This window comes from Nerophis lumbriciformis, linkage group LG11 (genome assembly GCF_033978685.3).
Source record: "Nerophis lumbriciformis linkage group LG11, RoL_Nlum_v2.1, whole genome shotgun sequence".
NCBI lineage: Eukaryota > Metazoa > Chordata > Actinopteri > Syngnathiformes > Syngnathidae > Nerophis > Nerophis lumbriciformis.
Genome location: NC_084558.2, coordinates 44,493,316 through 44,518,327, shown reverse-complemented (window position 1 = coordinate 44,518,327; position 25,012 = coordinate 44,493,316). Strand labels below are relative to the sequence as shown.

Here is a 25,012-nt window from a genome sequence, read left to right as displayed (position 1 = left end):
TTGAATGCACTACAAAGACAACATATTTGATGTTCAAACTTTTTGCAAATAATAATTAACTTAGAATTTAATGGCTGCAACACGTGCCAAAGTAGTTGGGAAAGGGCATGTTCACCACTGTGTTACATGGCCTTTCCTTTTAACAACACTCAGTAAACGTTTGGGAACTGAGGAGACACATTTTTTTAAGCTTCTCAGGTGGAATTCTTTCCCATTCTTGCTTGATGTACAGCTTAAGTTGTTCAACAGTCCGGGGGTCTCCGTTGTGGTATTTTAGGCTTCATATTGCGCCACACATTTTCAATAGGAGACAGGTCTGGACTACAGGCAGGCCAATCTAGTACCCGCACTCTTTTACTATGAAGCCACGTTGATGTAACACGTGGCTTGGCATTGTCTTGCTGAAATAAGCAGAGGCGTCCATGGTAACGTTGCTTGGATGGCAACATATGTTGCTCCAAAACCTGTATGTACCTTTCAGCATTAATTTCGCCTTCACAGATGTGTAAGTTACCCATGTCTTGGGCACTAATACACCCCCATACCATCACAGATGCTGGCTTTTCAACTTTGCGCCTATAACAATCCGGATGATTCTTTTCCTCTTTGGTCCGGAGGACACGACGTCCACAGTTTCCAAAAACAATTTGAAATGTGGACTCGTCAGACCACAGAACACTTTTCCACTTTGTATCAGTCCATCTTAGATGAGCTCAGGCCCAGCGAAGCCTACGGCGCTTCTGGGTGTTGTTGATAAACGGTTTTCGCCTTGCATAGGAGAGTTTTAACTTGCACTTACAGATGTAGCGACCAACTGTAGTTACTGACAGTGGGTTTCTGAAGTGTTCCTGAGCCCATGTGGTGATATCCTTTACACACTGATGTCGCCTGTTGATGCAGTACAGCCTGAGGGATCGAAGGTCACGGGCTTAGCTGCTTACGTGCAGTGATTTCTCCAGATTCTCTGAACCTTTTGATGATATTACGGACCGTAGATGGTGAAATCCCTAAATTCCTTGCAATAGCTGGTTGAGAAAGGTTTTGCTTAAACTGTTCAACAATTTGCTCACGCATTTGTTGACAAAGTGGTGACCCTCGCCCCATCCTTGTTTGTGAATGACTGAGCATTTCATGGAATCTACTTTTATACCCAATCATGGCACCCACCTGTTCCCAATTTGCCTGTTCACCTGTGGGATGTTCCAAATAAGTGTTTTGGAACTTTATCAGTATTTATTGCCACCTTTCCCAACTTCTTTGTCACGTGTTGCTGGCATCAAATTCTAAAGTTAATGATTATTTGCAACAACAAAAAAATGTTTATCAGTTTGAACATCGAATATGTTGTCTTTGTAGCATATTCAACTGAATATGGGTTGAAAAGGATTTGCAAATCATTGTATTCCGTTATTATATTTACATCTAACACAATTTCCCAACTCATATGGAAACAGGGTTTGTAGAATAGAAAGTACTTTATTGATCCCTGGGGGAAATTCAGCACCACAGTTCGCTCACAATAAACAATAATCTAGGACAGCGGATGTCAAACTCATTTTAGATGGGGGGCCACATGGAGAAAAATCTACTCCCAAGTGGGCCAGACCGGTGAAATCACAGCACGATGACTTAGAAATAAAGACAACTTCAGATTGTTTTCTTTTGTTTAAAAATAGAACAAGCACATTCTGAAAATGTACAAATCATAATGTTGTTTGGCCACATACGTGGACAGCACCTTTTAGCTCTTATTTACAAAATTGTGTACACTACTGAATTGGGGTCTTATGGCCACATATGTGGACACTTATACTGTCATCTGGTGGTGTCAGAAGAGTATATCATACAATGGAATTTGGGGGGAAAAAGTGTTAAAATAAGAATTAGCATGCCACTACACAGGAAGTACACGTTTGTGTACTTATGGACTAAGTACATCATATCAAAAGATGATTCTTAGTTTTTATTCTAATCTTTATGAGACCACCAAACTTCTCAATGTTGCACCAAACAAGCCCGTAGGTGTTTATTATGGAATAATAAATTACGCTGAGTAGGGTTGTCCCGATACCAATATTTTGGTACCGGTACCAGTACCAAAATGTATTTCGATACCTTTCGATTACTTTTCTAAATAAAGGGGACCACAAAAAAATTAGCATTATTGGCTTTATTTTAACAAAAAATTAAACGTATATTTGTTATTGCAAGTTTGTCCAAGGCTTAGTTGGCCACATGCGTGGACAGCACCTTTTTGCTCTTATTTCCAAAATTGTGTACACTACTGAATTGGGGTCTTATGGCCACTTATGTGGACACTTATACTGCCATCTGGTGGTCTCAAAAGAGTATAACATACAATGGAATTTGGGGGGGGGGAGTGTAAAAATAAGAATTAACATGTCACTAAACATGAAGTACACGTTTGTGTACTTATGGACTAAGTACATTATATCAAAAGATGATTCTTAGTTTTTATTCTAATCTTTATGAGACCACCAAACTTCTCAATGTTGCACCAAACAAGCCCATAGGTGTTTATCATGGAATAATAAATTACGCTGAGTAGGGTTGTCCCGATACCAATATTTTGGTACCGGTACCAGTACCAAAATGTATTTCGATACCTTTCGATTACTTTTCTAAATAAAGGGGACCACAAAAAATTAGCATTATTGGCTTTATTTTAACAAAAAATTAAACATATGTTTGTTATTGCAAGTTTGTCCAAGGCTTAGTTGGCCACATGCGTGGACAGCACCTTTTTGCTCTTATTTCCAAAATTGTGTACACTACTGAATTGGGGTCTTATGGCCACTTATGTGGACACTTATACTGCCATCTGGTGGTGTCAGAAGAGTATAACATACAATGGAATTTGGGGGGAAAAAATGTAAAAATAAGAAATAGCATGTCACTAAACATGAAGTACACGTTTGTGTACTTATGGACTAAGTACATCATATAAAAAGATGATTCTTAGTTTTTATTCTAATTAGGGTCCAATAAGCCCAAATAGCAAAGAGAAATAACAAAATGCACGTAAACAAACAGCTTGGGCCTTAAGAGGTAAATGCAACTTAGATATTTGGTTTCACTATGTAAAAGCGCTTTGAGTCACTAGAGAAAAGCGCTATAGAAATATAATTCACTTCACTTCACGACAAATAAAGATAGAATACTATTAACCGCAACATGTAAGTGTAAAAAAAAAACTGTGGAGGGGGGCGTGGCCTCTTCCGCCTCAGGTGGTCCGGCCCCACATATGGGCGCCAAATTGTGGAAGTCGCCTTCCAGCGGGTCCTCCAGACCGCCAAGCATTTCCATGCGAGCCTGTTTCATGGTTACAAGACAGTTTTAATTTTCCAATCAAGTCTCTCAGTGCTTTTCCAGCAGTTGTCTTTTTGTGACTGTTCGTCTTCCTCTCGCTCTCAACAACGTCTCTCCTCCCGATCGCTGCTTATACAGAGCGGCAGGTGATTAGATAACAAGGCCCAGGTGAGCCATCTACGTACCTGTCGCCGACTTCGAGGCCGGTCCTGGCACGCCCCGCTTTGCTGCAGGCCCGCAGGTCACGCCCCCCCTCCACAGTTTTTTTTTTATACTTACATGTTGCGGTTAATAGTATTCTATCTTTATTTGTCATGAAGTGAATTATATTTATATAGCGCTTTTCTCTAGTGACTCAAAGCGTTTGTTTACATGCTTTTTTTTTTTTTTTTCTTTGTTATTTGGGCTTATTGGACCCTAATTAGAATAAAAACTAAGAATCATCTTTTGATATGATGTACTTAGTCCATAAGTACACAAACGTGTACGTCATGTTTAGTGACATGCTCATTCTTATTTTTACACTTTTTTTTTTTTTCTCAAAATTCCATTGTATGTTATACTCTTCTAACACCACCAGATGGCAGTATACGTGTCCACATAAGTGCCCATAGGACCCCAATTCAGTAGTGCACACAATTTTGGAAATAAGAGCTAAAAGGTGAAAAGGCTAAGAGGTTAAAAACCAGTGTGGGTGGGTGGGAAAAGTGTCTTGCCTAAGGACACAACGGCAGTGACTAGGATGGCGGAAGCGGGGAATCGAACCTGGAACCCTCAAGTTGCTGGCACGTCCACTCTACCAACTGAGCTATTATTATAATAATAATAATAATAATAACTGGGACTTATATAGCGCTTTTCTAAGTACCCAAAGTCGCTTTACATGTAGAACCCATCAATCATTCACACCTGGTGGTGGTAAGCTACTTTCATAGCCACAGCTGCTCTGGGGTAGACTGACGGAAGCGTGGCTGCAATTTGCGCCAACGGCCCCTCCGACCACCACCTATCATTCATCATTCAATTCACCGGTGTGAGTGGCACCGGGGGCAAAGGGTGAAGTGTCCCGCCCAAGGACACAACGGCAGCGATTTTTGGATGGTAAGAGGCGGGGAGCGAACCTGCAACCCTCAGGTTTCTGGCACGGTTGCTCTACCCACTTATAGTATTATTATCTTACAATAGCATTATTTTTGTATTGTTTCACAAATTCACCAAAACGTCACCGTGGAGTTTAGTGAGGCTGTTTAGCTGGAGAGCTAGCTTCCGCAGCTAGTGGGTCCTTTACGATGACTTCTGTTTTGTTTGACCAGCCGTTTTACTGCCTTGTTACAGGCACCGTTTGGAAACAATTAAACATTTACAAAATATTTTGCACTTGGTATATACACTATATTGCCAAAAGTATTTGGCCACCCATCCAAATGATGAGAATCAGGTGTCCTAATCCCTTGCACAAAGCAAGGTCCATAAAGACATGGATGACAGAGTCTGGTGTGGATGAACTTGACTGGCCTGCACAGAGTCCTGACCTGAACACCTTTTGGGATGAACTCGAACAGAGACTGATAGCCAGGCCTCAGTAATCACAGCAAGGACACAAAACAAAGCAAAGTTTATGAGATGCTTTAAAAAAAACAACTATGTTGCTTCAGCTCTTAATCTGCCCCTGCATGTAGTCTCTGTGGACAAACACCGTGTTTAGCAAACCAGAGCGGCGGTCCCGTTGAAAGCCTCTGCGGCATGTAAAGGTTAAACATTCCCGCACCGTCTGCTCTTTGAGCGCATTTTTTACCCCCACAGCTGTAATAGCACAGGCAGACTGAGACCAGACAGACATGTGATTTCCTCCTTGCTCTATTACATTTTTAGCTCAGGCTAATCTTGTACGTGGATTCCCCTGGCGGCACACAGCGATGCTCGGAGAGGAACCGCAAGTTCAACCTGCGTGTGCACTTCTGTTTGTTTTGGTCCGCTATGTTGCCTTTCCATTTTGAAGGAATGTTGCAACCATCCAACAATAGAAGTTTCACAAAGTGCTGCACAGAAGTTGTAGACTTAATGTCATGGCTGTCTTGAGTGATTGGAGCACATACTTGTTGGTCCCAAAAAACATTCATGAAGTTTGGTTCTTTTATGAATTTATTATGGGTCTACTGAAAATGTGAGCAAATCTGCTGGGTCAAAAGTATACGTACAGCAATGTTAAAGGCCTACTGAAATGCGATTTTCTTATTTAAACGGGGATAGCAGGTCCATTCTATGTGTCATACTTGATCATTTTGCGATATTGCCATATTTTTGCTGAAAGGATTCAGTAGAGAACATCGACGATAAAGTTCGCAACTTTTGGTCGCTGATAAAAAAGCCTTGCCTGTACCGGAAGTAGCAGACGAGTAGCGTGACGTCACAGGTTGTGGAGCTCCTCACATCTGCACATTGCGAGAGCGATTCGGACCGAGAAAGCGTCGATTTCCCCATTAATTTGAGCGAGGATGAAAGATTCATGGATGAGGAAAGTGAGAGTGAAGGACTAGAGGGCAGTGGGAGCGATTCAGATAGGGAAGATGCTGTGAGAGGCGGGTGGGACCTGATATTCAGCTGGGAATGACTAAAACAGCAAATAAACACAAGACATATATATACTCTATTAGCCACAACACAACCAGGGTTATATTTAATATGCCACAAATTAATCCCGCATAACAAACACCTCCCCCCTCCCGTCCATATAACCCGCCAATACAACTCAAACCATACTTGCCAACCCTCCCGAATTTTCCGGGAGACTCCCGAAATTCAGCGCCTCTCCCGAAAACCTCCCGGGGACAAATATTCTCCCGAAAATCTCCCGATTTTCAGCCGGAGCTGGAGGCCACGCCCCCTCCAGCTCCATGCGGACCTGAGTGAGGACAGCCTTTTTTTACACTACGGGAGGACAACGGGGTGACAAGAACTAAATCATCCAGACTAGAGATACATTGTATTATTATGTTTTTCTTACCTAAAAATAAATAGATATTTATTAATTTAAAAAAATAAAAAATAAATACATTTTTACTATATTTTGCTAAAAACATCAAAATTAATTGTATTTTTATTTTTATTTTTTCTGACTCCTTATTACATCCAGCCATAGAATTTTACATTAAAATAAACATATTTGAAATAATTAATTTTAAATTATCATAATAATTCATTTAAAATGACCATATTTAATTATTAAAATAATTGCTTGTTTATCAACAACTTTAGCATTTTATTCATTACATTTTGAAGCTCTCAGAAGCCAAGTTATGTTATATTCCTTAATATTTATTTATGCAAGTTTGAAGTATCAATTATCCAAACACAGTTTTGTTTGCATATTTTCAGGATGTAGAGATATATATATATATATATATATATATATATATATATATATATATATATATATATATATATATATATATATATATATATATATATATATATATATATATATATATGTATGAAATACTTGACTTGGTGAATTCTAGCTGTCAATATACTCCTCCCCTCTTAACCACGCCCCCAACCACGCCCCGCCCCACCCCCGACCACGCCCCCACCTCCCGAAATTGGAGGTCTCAAGGTTGGCAAGTATGACTCAAACACCTGCACAACACACTCAATCCCACAGCCCAAAGTACCGTTCACCTCCCCAAAGTTCATACAGCACATATATTTCCCCAAAGTCCCCAAAGTTACGTACATGACATGCACATACCGGCACGCATGTACGGGCAAGCGATCAAATGTTTGGAAGCCGCAGCTGCATGCGTACTCACGGTACCGCGTCTGCGCATCCAACTCAAAGTCCTCCTGGTAAGAGTCTCTGTTGTCCCAGTTCTCCACAGGCCAATTGTAAAGCTTGACTGTCATCTTTCGGGAATGTAAACAATGAAACACCGGCTGTGTTTGTGTTGCTGCAGCCGCCCGCAATACACCGCTTCCCACCTACAGCTTTCTTCTTTGCTGTCTCCATTGTTCATTGAACAAACTGCAAAAGATTCACCAACACAGATGTCCAGAATACTGTGGAATTTTGCGATGAAAACAGACGACTTAATAGCTGGCCACCATGCTGTCCCAAAATGTCCTCTACAATCCGTGACGTCATACCGAGACGTTTTCAGCAGGATATTTTGCGCAAAATTTAAAATTGCACTTTAGTAAGCTAACCGGGCCGTATTGGCATGTGTTGCAATGTTAAGATTTCATCATTGATATATAAACTATCAGACTGCGTGGTCGGTAGTAGTGGGTTTCAGTCGGCCTTTAATTCTAGCCTGATTCAGCCATTCCTTTACCACTTTCGACGTGTGTTTGGGGTCATTGTCCTGTTGGAACACCCAACTGCGCCTAAGACCCAACCTCCGGGCTGATGATTTTAGGTTGTCCTGAAGAATTTGCAGGTAATCCTCCTTTTTCATTGTCCCATTTACTCTCTGTAAAGCACCAGTTCCATTGGCAGCAAAACAGGCCCAGAGCATAGTACTACCACCGCCATGCTTGACGGTAGGAATAGTGGTCCTGGAATTAAAGGCCTTACCATTTCTCCTCCAAACATGTTGCTGGGTATTGTGGCCAAACAGCTCAATTTTTGTTTCATCTGACCACAGAACTTTCCTCCAGAAGGTCTTATCTTTGTCCATGTGATGACAGATGAAACAAAAATTGAGCAGTTTGGCCACAATACCCAGCAATATGTTTAGAGGAGAAAATGTGAGGCCTTTAAACAGGGGGGTTACCCACATATGCGGTCCTCTCCAAGGTTTCTCATAGTCATTCACATGGACGTCCCACTGGGGTGAGTTTTTCTTTGCCCTTACGTGGGCTCTGTACCGAGGATGGCGTTATGGCTTGTGCAGCCTTTTGAGACACTTGTGATTTAGGGCTGTATAAATAAACATTAATTGATTGGTTGATTTAATCCCAGGAACACCATTACTACCGTTAAGCATGGTGGTGGTAGTATTAATTCTCTGGGCCTGTTTTGCTGCCAATGGAACTGGTGCTTTACAGAGAGTAAATGGGACAATGAAAAAGGAGGATTACCTGCAAATTCTTCAGGACAACCTAAAATCATCAGCCCGGAGGTTGGGTCTTGTTTTTGAGTTTTTTTTACCGTAAAATCTTTTTTTTTTTTTCCATATACAGTAACTAAAACATAAAAAAACAAACAAATAAAACAACAATATTTTACGGTAAAAAAATAAACAAAACTGGCACCTCGGTTGCTTGAATTTTACTGCTAAAAACAGTGGTATTGTTTTTCAATTTATACCATTTTTGAATATGCTGTAAAAAAATTAATAATTTAAAACTGCTTTTACTGTAAAATTCTGGTGACTAAGCTGACCGTTTTTAAAGTAAAATTTTTTTTTTTTTTTGTGCAGCTTATGTAAAAAAATATATTGTTAATGTATTTTATATATATATATATATATATATATATATACATATATATATATATATATATATATGTATATGTATATATATATATATATATATATATATATACATATACATGTATATTTATATATTACTCAATGTTAAACGCAGCCCTCTTAGGGAAAGCATAACTGCGATGTGCGCTACGAGTTTGACACCCCTGTAATAGACGGTTATATGTCCGGTTCAAGGCATGAAACAGGAAATCGTCCAGACGATGGCACCATTGCAGAAACAATAACACACTTTTTCTGTGTCTTTTGCCCGTGTGATATGGAAATGATTTGTTGAGCACACATCATGATGTCTGTTAGCAAAGAAAAATCCCAAAATTAGCTGCGCCGTTTTATAAGCCACAGGGTTCAAAGTGTGGGGGAAAAGCAGAAAATACGAATGTAAAAAAATAAAATAAAATTGGTAACACTTTAGTATGGGGAACATATTCTAAGTAACAAAGACTTAATTTAGAGTTATTTGGACACTCAGGGAACATATTCTAAGTACCCTAACCTTATTGAGGGAAGACTCTTAGTTAATGGCTTACTGGTTGTATAATGAGGCCATGCAGAATAAGGCATTAATAAGTACTTAATAATGACTAATTAAGAGCCAATATGTTACTAATTTGCATGTTAATAAGCAAGTAATTAATGGTGAATAAAGTGTTACCAAAAAATTATATTTTGAGACCTAGTTAGACCCTAAATTAGCTGCGCCGTTTTATAAGCCGCAGGGTTCAAGGTGTGGGGAAAAAGCAGAAAATACGAATGTAAAAAAAAATTGGTAACATTTTAGTATGGGGAACATATTCTAAGTAACAAAGACTTAATTTAGAGTTATTTGGACACTAAGGGAACATATTCTCAGTACCCTAACCTTATTGTGTCATGATCCGTGGTCCGGATCATGTTTTGTTATGTTCTGTTAGTTTTGGACTCCATTGTTCCTGTTTTTGTGCACCCTTGTTTGTTTTAGTTACCATGGTTACTTATTATTTCCACCTGTCTCTGATTAGTGTTCGTTCGCCCGCTCACCTGCTTCCCGAGCACTAATCAGAGGCATTATTTAAGACTGTCATGATCCGTGGTCCGGATCATGTTTTTGTTATGTTCTGTTAGTTTTGGCACCCTTGTTTGTTTTAGTTACCCTGTTTACTTATTATTTCCACCTGTCTCTGATTAGTGTTCGCCCGCTCACCTGCTTCCCGAGCACTAATCAGAGGCATTATTTAAGACTGTCATGATCCGTGGTCCGGATCATGTTTTGTTATGTTCTGTTAGTTTTGGACTCCAATGTTCCTGTTTTTGTACACCCTTGTTTGTTTTAGTTACCATGGTTACTTATTATTTCCACCTGTCTCTGATTAGTGTTCGCCCGCTCACCTGCTTCCCCAGCACTAATCAGAGGCATTATTTAAGACTGTCATGATCCGTGGTCTGGATCATGTTTTTGTTATGTTCTGTTAGTTTTGGACTCCGTTTGTTCCCGTTTTTGTGCACCCTTGTTTGTTTTAGTCACCATGGTTACTTATTATTTCCACCTGTCTCTGATTAGTGTCCGCCCGTTCACCTGCTTCCCGAGCACTAATCAGAGGCATTATTTAAGACTGTCATGATCCGTGGTCCGGATCATGTTCTGTTAGTTTTGGACTCCGATTGTTCCTGTTTTTGTGCACCCTTGTTTGTTTTAGTTAACCTGGTTACTTATTATTTCCACCTGTCTCTGATTAGTGTTCGCCCGCTCACCTGCTTCCCGAGCACTAATCAGAGGCATTATTTAAGACTGTCATGATCCGTGGTCCAGATCATGTTTTTGTTATGTTCTGTTAGTTTTGGACTCCGATTGTTCCTTTTTTTGTGCACCCTTGTTTGTTTTAGTCACCGTGGTTACTTATTATTTCCACCTGTCTCTGATTAGTGTTCGCCCGCTCACCTGCTTCCCGAGCACTAATCAGAGGCATTATTTAAGACTGTCATGATCCGTGGTCCGGATCATGTTCTGTTAGTTTTGGACCCCGATTGTTCCTGTTTTTGTGCACCCTTGTTTGTTTTAGTTACCATGGTTACTTATTATTTCCACCTGTCTCTGATTAGTGTCTGCCCGCTCACCTACTTCCCGAGCACTAAGCAGAGGCATTATTTAAGACTGTCATGATCCGTGGTCCAGATCATGTTTTTGTTATGTTCTGTTAGTTTTGGACTCCAATTGTTCCTGTTTTTGTGCACCCTTTTTTGTTTTAGTCACCATGGTTACTTATTATTTCCACCTGTCTCTGATTAGTGTCCGCCCGTTCACCTGCTTCCCGAGCACTAATCAGAGGCATTATTTAAGACTGTCATGATCCGTGGTCCGGATCATGTTTTGTTATGTTCTGTTAGTTTTGGACTCCAATTGTTCCTGTTTTTGTGCACCCTTGTTTGTTTTAGTTACCATGGTTACTTATTATTTCCACCTGTCTCTGATTAGTGTCCGCCCGCTCACCTGCTTCCCGAGCACTAATCAGAGGCATTATTTAAGACTGTCATGATCCGTGGTCCGGATCATGTTTTGTTATGTTCTGTTAGTTTTGGACTCTGCTTGTTCCTGTTTTTGTGCACCCTTGTTTGTTTTAGTTACCCTGGTTACTTATTATTTCCACCTGTCTCTGATTAGTGTCCGCCCGCTCACCTGCTTCCCGAGCACTAATCAGAGGCATTATTTAAGACTGTCATGATCCGTGGTCCGGATCATGTTCTGTTAGTTTTGGACTCCAAATGTTCCTGTTTTTGTGCACCCTTGTTTGTTTTAGTTAGCCTGGTTACTTATTATTTCTACCTGTCTCTGATTAGTGTCCGCCCGCTCACCTGCTTCCCGAGCACTAATCAGAGGCATTATTTAAGACTGTCATGATCCGTGGTCCGGATCAAGTTTTGTTATGTTCTGTTAGTTTTGGACTCCATTTGTTCCTGTTTTTGTGCACCCTTGTTTGAACATAACAAAAACATGATCCGGACTATGGATCATGACAGTCTAAAATAATGTCTCTGATTAGTGCTCGGGAAGCAGGCAAACACTAAATCAGAGACAGGTGGAAATAACAAGTAACCATGGTAACTAAAACAAACAAGGGTGCACAAAAACAGGAACAAATGGAGTCCAAAACTAACAGAACATAACAAAACATGATCTGGACCAGGGGTCATGACTCTTATTTAATGGCTTACTGGTTGTATGATAAGGCCATGCATAATAAGGCATTAATAAGTACTTAATAATGACTCATTAAGAGCCAATATGTTACTAATTTACATGGTTTTTTTTACTAATTTGCATGATAATAGGCAACTAATTAATGGTGAATATGTTCCCCATACTAAAGTGTTACCAATTCTTTTTATTTTTTAGTAAGAAGATGGTCAGAGACACTTTAGCTTGCTTACAGGAAGTTGCTCTTTGTGTGTTTGTTGTGCAGTTATTTGTGTGTCTGTGTTGTTGTTGTAGTTAATATTAATTGTGACGTTAAAAGGGCTACAAATTATGGGCCTGCTTTAAGGGCTTTAAAACCGCTTCCAATCGTCTGCATGTTCTTATACAAGCATCAGCAGACCAAAGAGCGGAAATGAAGGCGTCATGTTGTTCTTGTTGTTTCCGCACCAAAATAACCCGTCAGCTCTTCTTTGACGCGGCGTCATCGTCTTTGGCCGTCTCGTCAGTCGCAGTTTGTTTTTTTTCCGGGTTCCCAACTGGTGCGGCGCACCGGAGCGGCTTTGAGAAAACTTTTCTTTGACTTCATCACGGCTCAGCGGCGTGATGAATGATTAGCGCTTTGAGAACGCGACACGTCTATCCGGGGCCCGCACCGTCTCTGCAGAAGCGAAGACCGCTGATTGATGGCGCAGAAGAGCTCGCCGGCTCCCCCCGGAGAGACGCTCGCATCCTTAATTACTTTCCATTAATTCCCTCCTTCCGTGCGGAGCACTTCCTTTTTTTTTCCCCTTAGCCCGTCCCAGCGCTGGGATGATTGTGGGCGACACAGTCGGGGGTGCGAGGCGTTTGGAGTTTGCTCGTCATGACTTTTTGACCTTAAAGTAATGCTCGAAACACGCCATTCAATAGCAGCTTGTAGCTTTAGTACAAAACCCAAAACCAGTGAAGTTGGCACGTTGTGTAAATGGTAAATAAAAACAATGATTTGCAAATCCTTTTCAACTTATATTCAATTGAATAGACTGCAAAGACAAGATACTTAATGTTCCAACTGAGAAACTTCATGTTTTTTGCAAATAATCATGAACTTAGAATTTAATGGCAGCAACACATTGCATAAAAGTTGGCCTTTCCTTTTAACAACACTCAATAAACGTTTGGAAACTGAGGAGACCAATTTTTGAAGCTTTTCAGGTGGAATTCTTTCCCATTCTTGCTTGATGTACAGCTTAAGTTGTTCAACAGTCCGGGGGTCTCCGTTGTGGTATTTTAGGCTTCATAATGCGCCACACATTTTCAATGGGAGACAGGTCTGGACTACAGGCAGGCCAGTCTAGTATCCGCACTCTTTTACTACGAAGCCACGCTGTTGTAACATGTGGCTTGGCATTGTCTTGCTGAAATAAGCAGGGGCGTCCATGAAAACGTTGCTTAGATGTCAACACATGTTGCTCCAAAACCTGTATGTACCTTTCAGCATTAATGGTGCCTTTACAGATGTGTAAGTTACCCATGCCTTGGGCACTAATACACCCCCATACCATCACAGATGCTGGATTTTACACTCTGCGCCTATAACAATCCGGATGGTTCTTTTCCTCTTTGGTCCGGAGGACACGACGTCCACAGTTTCCAAAAACAATTTAAAATGTGGACTCGTCAGACCACAGAACACTTTCCCACTTTGCATCAGTCCATCTCAGATGAGCTCGGGCCCAGCGAAGCCGGCGGCGTTTCTGGGTGTTGTTGATAAATGGCTTTCGCTTTGCATAGTAGAGTTTTAAATTGCACTTACAGATGTGGCGACCAACTGTAGTTACTGACAGTGGGTTTCTGAAGTGCTCCTGAGCCCATGTGGTGATATCCTTTACACACTGATGTCGCTTTTTGATGCAGTACCGCCTGAGGGATCGAAGGTCCGTACTATCATTGCTTACGTGCAGTGATTTCTCCAGATTCTCTGAACCCTTTGATGATATTACGGACCGTAGATGGTGAAATCCCTAAATTCCTTGCAATAGCTGGTTGAGAAATGTTCTTAAACTGTCGGACAATTTGCTCACGCATTTGTTCACAAAGTGGTGACCCTCGCCCCATCCTTGTTTGTGAATGACTGAGCATTTCATGGAAGCTGTTTTTATGCCCAATCATGGCACCCACCTGTTCCCAATTAGCCTGTTCACCTGTGGGATGTTCCAAATAAGTGTTTGATGAGCATTCCTCAACTGACCCCTCTCTGTCAGTTTACGTGGCCTACCACTTGGTGGCTGAGTTGCTGTTGTTCCCGAACTCTTCCATTTTCTTATAATAAAGCCGACAGTTGACTTTGGAATGTTTAGCAGCGAGGAAGTTTCACGGCTAATACCGAAGCTAGAAGAAGAGTTCCTCAGTGTTGTCTCTTACAATAACACTTGGTTATTATACAGGTTATATGAAGTATTGTTGGCGTTTTTTGAATGCATTTTTAAAGTGATTTCGATGTAGAATTGATTGCTCCCAGTAGCTGCATTGCTGGCCACCAAGAACGAGATGATTTTTATATGTTAGAAAGCAAAAACAAAACACTTTTTGTCTGTTTGTCTCTCATAATGATTCCCCCCAAAAAAGTGCAGTTCCCCTTTTAAAGGCAAATAATGAAGTATACCCAAACCTCTTCACGCTGCATTTGTGGACTCCCAACTGAAGGACAATAACTCTGTATTCCACACAAAACAACAATAGCAACCCTGATCTGGAACAGTATTAGCTCTGGGACACGGACGGTCTAATTTAAAATTTAGAATTCCTCCCATCAGTCCACGGAGCCTCATGAATGAACTCCGAGACATACGAAAGTTTTGGTTTCCGTCCAAAGATTCCTTCGACACAACTCTCTCCCGCCGGCTTTTGTTTTTTTTTGCTTCGGACCAGCATCCGCTTCGATACATTCTTGCTATTGTCTATGTCTTTGGAGGTGGGAAGGGAACCCACACAGTCACGGGGAGAACATGCAACTCTTCTGGGAAGGCTGTCCACAAGGTCGCGGAGTGTGTTTATAGGAGTTTTCCACCATTCCTCCAAAAGCGCATTGGTGAGGTGACACCCTGATGTTGGTCGAGAAAGTCTGGCTCTCAGTCTCCGTTCGAGTTCATCCCAAAAGGTGTTCTATCGGGTTCAGGTCAGGACTCTGTGCAGGCCAGTCAAGTTCATCCACATCCATGTCTTTATGGATCTTGCTTTGTGCACTAGTGCACAGTCATGTTGGAAGAGGAAGTCACCTGCTGTGACTGTGATGAATTACCGGATTTTCCGGGTTAAAGAGCGCACCAGTATTTAAGCCGCACCCACCAAATATTATTTTTTACATATATTAGCCACACGGGACTATAAGCCGCAGATACACTATATTGCCAAAAGTATTTGGCCACCTGCCTTGACTCACATATGAACTTGAAGTGCCATCCCATTCCTAACCCATAGGGTTCAATATGATGTCGGTCCACCTTTTGCAGCTATTACAGCTTCAACTCTTCTGGGAAGGCTGTCCACAAGGTCGCAGAGTGCGTTTATAGGAATTTTCCACCATTCATCCAAAAAGTGCATTGGTGAGGTCACACACTGATGTTAGTCGAGAAGGCCTGGCTTTCAGTCTCCGTTCTAATTAATCCCAAAAGGTGTTCTATCTGGTTCAGGTCAGGACTCTGTGCTGGCCAGTCAAGTTCATCCACATCCATGTCTTTATGGATCTTGCTTTGTGCACTGGTGCACAGTCGTGTTGGAAGAGGAAGGGGCCCGCTTCAAACTGTTCCCACAAGGTTGGGAGCATTGGAATTGTCCAAAATGTGCAGAAAGTCGGCGACCTCTTTGCACTATGCACTTCAGTGTAGTGAACTTTACTTACCACTGTAGTTACCGGACTACAATACTGTTCATTCAATGACTGTAAATAATGTAAAAACAAGAGTATAAAGAAGTCATACTGTTCCATTACCTTTGTTCATACTACTCAACTGCCAAATAACTTAATATTTGTTGCTTCCTATACTGTATGTTTGATCTTGCACTGGTACGGTATTTGACTACTCTACTTCTATTTGTACTGATACTTCTACCATAACTACTGTAACTTATTGTGCAACTTATTGGCTTGTAATTAATGTACAATCAGAGCTATTCAACTTTTTTGTATTTTTTTTGTATTTAGTGTATTAGATTCTGTAACTAGTGGAAAAACGCCACCATTCTTCCAAAAGCGCATTGATCACACACTGATGATGGCCGAGAAGGTCTCAGTCTCCATTCTAGTTCATCCCAAAGGTGTTCTATCGGGTTACAGGTCAGGACTCTGTGCAGGCCAGTCAAGTTCATCCACAACAGACTCTGTCTTTAAGGACCTTGCTTTGTGCACTGGTGCGCAGTCATGTTCCCACAAGGTTGGGAGCATGGAATTGTCCAAAATCTTTTGATATCTTGGAGCATTCAAAAGTTCATTTCACTGGAACTAAGGGGCCAAGCCCAACTCCTGAAAAACAACCCCTGCACCATAATTCCTCCTCCACCAAATTTCACACTCGGCACAATGCAGTCCGAAATGTAGCGTTCTCCTGGCAACCTCCAAACCCAGACTGGACAGAGGGAAAAGCGTCTCCACTGCTCTAGAGTCCAGTGGCGACGTGCTTTACACCACTGCATCCCACGCTTTGCATGGCTTAGATGCAGCTGCACGGCCTTGAAAACTCATTCCATGAAGCTCTCTGCGTACTGTACGTGGGCTAATTGGAAGTTTGGAGCTCTGTAGCAACTGACTGTGCAGAAAGTCTCTTTGCACTATGCGCTTCCGCTGACGCCTCTCTGTCAATTTTACGTGACCTACCACTCGGTGGCTGAGTTGCTGTTGTTCCCAAACCGTTTTCTTATAATAAAGCCGACAGTTGACTTTGGAATATTTCGGAGCGAGGAAATTTCACGACTGGATTTGTTGCACAGGTGGCATCCTATGACAGTTCCACAAATGTTTCTAGAAACAGTCTCCATGCCTAAGTGCTTGATTTTATACACCGGGCTAAGTGATTAAGACACCTGATTCTCATCTTTTGGATGGGTGGCTAAATACTTTTGGCAATATAGTATATATATACACACACATGCCGGCCTCCAGACACATTTTTATGGACCACTGTGACCCTGGAGTCCAAATAATTGCCCATGCCTGGCCTACAGACTCAGGGAAAATCCTGTTAAGCTGGATTTTATTGTCCTCCTGCATTTTGGTTATTCATTCCCCCTCATTCTCCAAGCCTCTAATCCTTGCGACTCTCCTGTCAAATGAAGGATCCAGCAGCAGCAGCAAGGAGCCGCGAGTGTCGTGTAGTTCAAATTGTTGCCGTGTTCTACTCTCTGGCTGTCCCTCCTTAAAGCTTCACTGCATCCTGGGGGCCTAAGATCCCGAGAGAGAGACGTCATTGTTAACGCTGCACTGATGTGCAGATGCGTTGCCCAGGCTCGGCACTCCGTGGAAACAAGCCGCATCGTTACTACTATCAATCAATCAATGTTTATTTATATAGCCCTAAATCACAAGTGTCTCAAAGGGCTGCACAAGCCACAACGGCATCGTCGGTTCAGAGCCCACATAAGAAAACTCACAACCCAGTGGGATGTCAATGAGAATGACTATGCGAAACCTTGAAGAGGACCGCAGATGTGGGTGACCCCCGCCCTCTAGGGGAGACCGGATGCAATGGACGTCGAGTGGGTCTAGCATAATAGTGAGAGTCCAGTCCATAGTGGGGCCAGCAGGAGACCATCCCGAGTGGAGACGGGTCAGCAGTGCAGAGATGTCCCCAAACGATGCACGGGTTGCGATGCGGTCCACCCGAGTCGGGACCCGGATTCTACTTACCCTAACCTAACCTATCCCATAACCCCGGAGGGTCGTTGGGGCACCACAGACGATCTGTTGACCAGCTCTCTCCATCCCTTTCTGTCGTTACTACTACCAGGGTTTATTTCATTTAGATTCATAGTCACCTACTCAGTGGCCTAGTGGGTAGAGTGCCTGCCCTGAGGTCGGTAGGTCGTGAGTTCAAACCCTGGCCGAGTCATACCAAAGACTATAAAAATGGGACCCATTACTTCCCTGCTTGGCACTCAGCATCAAGGGTTGGAATTGGGGGTTAAATTACCCTGCTGCCCACTGCCTCCCTCACCTCCCAGGGGGTGAACAAGGGGATGGATCAAATGCAGAGGACAAATTTCACCACACCTAGATGTCCCCAAACGATGCACTGGTTGCGATGCGGTCCACCCGAGTCGGGACCCGGATTCTACTTACCCTAACCTAACCTATCCCATAACCCCGGAGGGTCGTTGGGACACCACAGACGATCTGTTGACCAGCTCTCTCCATCTCTTTCTGTCGTTACTACTACCAGGGTTTATTTCATTTAGATTCATAGTCACCTACTCAGTGGCCTAGTGGGTAGAGTGCCCGCCTTGAGATCGGTAGGTCGTGAGTTCAAACCCTGGCCGAGTCATACCAAAGACTATAAAAATGGGAGCCATTACCTCCCTACTTGGCACTCAGCATCAAGGGTTGGAATTGGGGGTTAAATGACCACTGCTCCCCTCACCTCCCAGGGGGTGAACAAGGGGATGGATCAAATGCAGAGGACACATTTCACCACACCTAGATGTCCCCAAACGATGCACGGGTTGCGATGCGGTCCACCCGAGTCGGGACCCGGATTCTACTTACCCTAACCTAACCTATCCCATAACCCCGGAGAGTCGTTGGGGCACCACAGACCATCTGTTGACCAGCTCTCTCCATCCCTTTCTGTCGTTACTACCACCAGGGTTTATTTCATTTAGATTCATAGTCACCTACTCAGTGGCCTAGTGGGTAGAGTGCCCGCCCTGAGATCGGTAGGTCGTGAGTTCAAACCCCCCCCGAGTCATACCAAAGACTATAAAAATGAGACCCATTACCTCCCTGCTTGGCACTCAGCATCAAGGGTTGGAATTGGGGGTTAAATGACCCTGCTGCCCACTGCTCCCCTCACCTCCCAGGGGGTGAACAAGGGGATGGATCAAATACAGAGGACAAATTTCACCGCACCTAGTGTGTGTGTGACAATCATTGGTACTTTAACTTAACTTAACTGTTCTGGTGTATTCCTGACATCTCAACATGGACCAAAACCTCGTATCTCCTCTCAAGACATGTTTGGTTATGCGTTGAAGAAACTGTTAATAAGCGCTAGTACAGTATGAGGGTTGTACTGACTACTTCGTAGAGTCTCGTATTGTGCCGCGGTCACGTGAGTTGGCCTCTGTGCACCAACATCGCCTCTGGTTTTTACAAACACTGTAGCTTTAGTTGACCCAGACAGACCGTTGTCAATAACTGTCTCCCAACAGAAGAGAATATCGGATATGGCCACGGTCTGACTTCTCCACGGGGGTTCCCTAAAATTGATCGACTCGTCACAGTCCACTGTATGTATTGCAAAGTGGGAACCATTAGACTTTTAACGGATATTGACTAGGAATGGAAAGAAATGTGAACCGTTCGGTGGACCTGACACGTGTGTAGAGACAGAGTTCAATTTGGCTCAATGAGGAGACACGTATTTTGGGGTGTATTCTAGTTACAGATCCAAACTATGTTCTAAAAGTCCAGCCCGCGTGCTTCCTCTATTTATTTGGGAGGTCCCTGGTTACATCACTGAAGCTGTCGCGGAGGGAAGGGGGGTAATCTCGACAACTCCAGTTAGACACCAATATATGATTATACAAAAATGCGAATGTGTTGACGCTGGTGATATCGCCTTGTCTCTGCGCTGTCTGCGTCACGGCGGTGTTCGGCCTTGGCAGTCAGCAGGCCGTTCCTGGACACAAACACTGATACCAGACTGGCTTGCAATCTTTGCACAGACAAAGAAAAACACCACTTCAGCACAATTGACAATAATTATAAGTTGTGTGATAATATATACATAATTATCCTAACGACGTGTCATGTTTTGTCTTTGTGTTACCAGCGTAGAGCCCCAATGATTTCCACGTTGACAGAATAGTAGACGAAATCGGACGATTTAAAAACGCGGAAATTGACATAATGTGAATTTGTCCGTAAAAACTTATCACAACATACTTTTCAGTACTTTTCTAAATAAAGGGGACCACAAAAAATGGCATTGTTGGCTTTATTTTAACAACAAATCTTAGGGTACATTAAACATATGTTTCTTATTTCAAGTTTGTCCTTAAATAAAATAGTGAACATACAAGACAATTTGTCTTTTAGTAGTAAGTAAACAAACAAAGACAAAGGCTCCTAATTAGTCCGATATTATCGGCCGATAAATGCGTTAAAATGTAATATTGTAAATTATCGGTATCGTTTTTTTTTTTATCGGTATCGGTTTTTTTGTGTGTTTTTTTTTAATTAAATCAACATAAAAAACACAAGATACACTTACAATTAGTGCACCAACCCAAAAAAAATCCCTCTCCCATTTACACTCATTCACACAAAAGGGTTGTTTCTTTCTGTTATTAATATTCTGGTTCCTACATTATATATCAATATACAGGTAAAAGCCAGTAAATTAGAATATTTTGAAAAACTTGATTTATTTCAGTAATTGCATTCAAAAGGTGTAACTTGTACATTATATTTATTCATTGCACACAGACTGATGCATTCAAATGTTTATTTCATTTAATTTTGATGATTTGAAGTGGCAACAAATGAAAATCCAAAATTCCGTGTGTCACAAAATTAGAATATTACTTAAGGCTAATACAAAAAAGGGATTTTTAGAAATGTTGGCCAACTGAAAAGTCTGAAAATGAAAAATATGAGCATGTACAATACTCAATACTTGGTTGGAGCTCCTTTTGCCTCAATTACTGCGTTAATGCGGCGTGGCATGGAGTCGATGAGTTTCTGGCACTGCTCAGGTGTTATGAGAGCCCAGGTTGCTCTGATAGTGGCCTTCAACTCTTCTGCGTTTTTGGGTCTGGCATTCTGCATCTTCCTTTTCACAATACCCCACAGATTTTCTATGGGGCTAAGGTCAGGGGAGTTGGCGGGCCAATTTAGAACAGAAATACCATGGTCCGTAAACCAGGCACGGGTAGATTTTGCGCTGTGTGCAGGCGCCAAGTCCTGTTGGAACTTGAAATCTCCATCTCCATAGAGCAGGTCAGCAGCAGGAAGCATGAAGTGCTCTAAAACTTGCTGGTAGACGGCTGCGTTGACCCTGGATCTCAGGAAACAGAGTGGACCGACACCAGCAGATGACATGGCACCCCAAACCATCACTGATGGTGGAAACTTTACACTAGACTTCAGGCAACGTGGATCCTGTGCCTCTCCTGTCTTCCTCCAGACTCTGGGACCTCGATTTCCAAAGGAAGTGCAACATTTGCATGGTTGGGTGATGGTTTGGGGTGCCATGTCATCTGCTGGTGTCGGTCCACTCTGTTTCCTGAGATCCAGGGTCAACGCAGCCGTCTACCAGCAAGTTTTAGAGCACTTCATGCTTCCTGCTGCTGACCTGCTCTATGGAGATGGAGATTTCAAGTTCCAACAGGACTTGGCGCCTGCACACAGCGCAAAATCTACCCGTGCCTGGTTTACGGACCATGGTATTTCTGTTCTAAATTGGCCCGCCAACTCCCCTGACCTTAGCCCCATAGAAAATCTGTGGGGTATTGTGAAAAGGAAGATGCAGAATGCCAGACCCAAAAACGCAGAAGAGTTGAAGGCCACTATCAGAGCAACCTGGGCTCTCATAACACCTGAGCAGTGCCAGAAACTCATCGACTCCATGCCACGCCGCATTAACGCAGTAATTGAGGCAAAAGGAGCTCCAACCAAGTATTGAGTATTGTACATGCTCATATTTTTCATTTTCATACTTTTCAGTTGGCCAACATTTCTAAAAATCCCTTTTTTGTATTAGCCTTAAGTAATATTCTAATTTTGTGACACACGGAATTTTGGATTTTCATTTGTTGCCACTTCAAATCATCAAAATTAAATGAAATAAACATTTGAATGCATCAGTCTGTGTGCAATGAATAAATATAATGTACAAGTTACACCTTTTGAATGCAATTACTGAAATAAATCAAGTTTTTCAAAATATTCTAATTTACTGGCTTTTATCTGTATATCAATACAGTCTGGAAGGGATACAGTCCGTAAGCACACATGATTGTGCGTGCTGCTGGTCCACTAATGGTACTAACCTTTAACAGTTAATTTTACTAATTTTCATGAATTACTAGTTTCTATGTAACTGTTTTTATATTGTTTTACTTTCTTTTTTAATCAAGAAAATGTTTTTAATTTATTTATCTTATTTTATTAATTTAAAAAAAAAAGTTCCTTATCTTCACCATACCTGGTTGTCCAAATTAGGCATAATAATGTGTTAATTAATCACTAGTTAATTAATTACTAGTTAATTAACTTATTGTTTATTAACTAATTGTTTATTAAGTAATGTGTTAATTAATTACTAGTTAATTAACTAATTGTTTATTAACTAATTGTTTATTAACTAATTGTTTATTAACTTATTGTTATTACAATTACTAGTTAATTAATTAATTACTAGTTAATTAATGACTAGTTTCTATGTAACTGTTTTTATATTGTTTTACTTTCTTTTTTATTCAAGAAAATGTTTTTAATTTATTTATCTTATTTTATAAAAAATTTTTAAAAAGTACCTTATCTTCACCATACCTGGTTGTCCAAATTAGGCATAATAATGTGTTAATTCCACGACTGCATATATCGGTATCGGTAATTAAAGAGTTGGACAATATCGGAATATCGGATATCGGCAAAAAGCCATTATCGGACATCCCTAGCAGTAACATATTGTGTCATTTACCATTCTATTATTTTGTCAACATTATAAAGGACAAGCTGTAAAAATGTATTATTAATCTACTTGTTCATTTACTGTTAATATCTGCTTACTTTCTCTTTCAACATGTTCTATCTACACTTCTGTTAAAATGTAATAATCACTTATTCTTCTTTTCTTGGATACTTTACATTAGTTTTGGATGATACCACACATTTGGGTATCAATCCGATACCAAGTCATATTGGTATCGATCATATTCAAAGTCCTCATGTGTCCAGGGACGTATTTCCTGAGTTTATAAACATTATATACATTTTTAAAAAACGAAAGAAGATGTGATGCCAAAGAATATCGACGTAATCATAGTAGTATCGACCAAATACGCTCCTGTACTTGGTATCATTACAGTGGATGACAGGTGTAGATCCACCATTTGTTTACATTGTGACGTCGGTGAGCTACGGTGTGTAGTGAAGCATGTTTAGCTATTCCGCGTCCTCCAGTGATAATGATACTTGTAAGAAACGTACTTTATTTGTCGCCATGGAGACGAGGATTAGTGATTTAGAAGTAGCTAAAACACTGCCGACTGGGAATGGCACACATGTCTTAAAGCGCCTCTTCCTGAGGGTGTTTCAGTGTTATAACTCCACCTTTATCTTTAGTTTTTAAGCCAAAATTAATCCGTTCTCCCTTTTCTGTCTACACACTGTGTCTGTGTGTGTGCACTGCCGAATGTGCTCCTCTGCTCGTAAACCAGCAATGAGACGACATGGCGACGACGGGAGAGCAGGGGGGTGGGGATGGCGGACCTGTACTTTTTCAGAGGCGGTATAGTACCGAATATGATTCATTAGTATCGCAACCGTACAACCCGACTGAGATGAATAGAGTTGTCTATAAATCAGATCAGATGTTTCTACTTGGTACACTTCGGTCTGCGGTGCTGATTTTAGAAAAGTGTCTGTGTGTGTGTGTGTGTGTGTGTGTGTGTGTGTGTGTGTGTGGGTGTGTGTGTGTGTGTGTGTGTGTGTGTGTGTGTGTGTGTGTGTGTGTGTGTGTGCGTGTGTGCTTCCTGCCACAGTCGTCTCCCTATAAGCTGTTTTTCTCCAACCTAACTGCGGCCTGTTCCACAAAATGTTGAAAGAGCCATATTGGACCAAAAATACAAAAAAACGAAAAAATGAAAAGCCGTATATAAGTCATATAATGAAGACGTAAATGTCTATATTAGCTATAATAGCCTACTATCAAAATGACTATGTGTCGCAGGCTGAAGCAAATCTTTGTTGAGAGAAATGTTGAAATTAGAGATGTCCGATAATATCGGACCGCCGATATTATCGGCCGATAAATGCTTTAAAATGTAACATCGGAAATTCTCGGTATCGGTTTCGAAAAGTAAAATGTATGACTTTTTAAAACGCCGCTGTGTACATGGACGTAGGGAGAAGTACAGAGCGCCAATAAACCTTAAAGGCACCGCCTTTGCGTGCCGGCCCAGTCACATAATATCTACGGCTTTTCACACACACACACAAGTGAATGCAAGCCATACTTGGTCAACAGCCATACAGGTCACACTGAGGGTGGCCGTATAAACAACTTGAACACTGTTACAAATATGCGCCACACCGTGAACCCACACCAAACAAGAATGACAAAACAACAGAACAAATACCCAGAATCCCTTGCAGCACTAACTCTTCCGGGACGCTACAATATACACCCCCCGCTACCTCCCACCCACCTCAACCTCCTCATGCTCTCTCAGGGAGAGCATGTCCCAAATTCCAAGCTGCTGTTTTGAGGCATGTTTAAAAAAAAAAAATAATGCACTTTGTGACTTCAATAATAAATATGGCAGTGCCATGTCGGCATTTTTTTTTGCCATAACTTGAGTTGATTTATTTTGGAAAACCTTGTTACATTGTTTAATGCATCCAAAATTAGGCATAATATAATAATGTGTTAATTCCACGACTGTGTCTATATCGGTATCGGTTGATATCGGAATCGGTAATTAAGAGTTGGACAATATCGGAATATCGTCAAAAAAGCTAATATCGGACATCTGTAGTTGAAATGTCATATTTATTCGACACATTTTTACTGGAAATGACTGGCTTTTAATGGCCAAAGGT

General features: G+C 41.5%; 1 protein-coding gene across 3 annotated transcripts in view; it reads left to right on the top strand.

Annotated features, from left to right (window-relative positions):
• The window catches only part of dab2ipb (DAB2 interacting protein b), a 426,738-nt gene that overhangs the window by 340,734 nt on the left and 60,992 nt on the right, over positions 1-25,012 (top strand). The gene's annotated exons all lie outside the window — the stretch shown is intronic.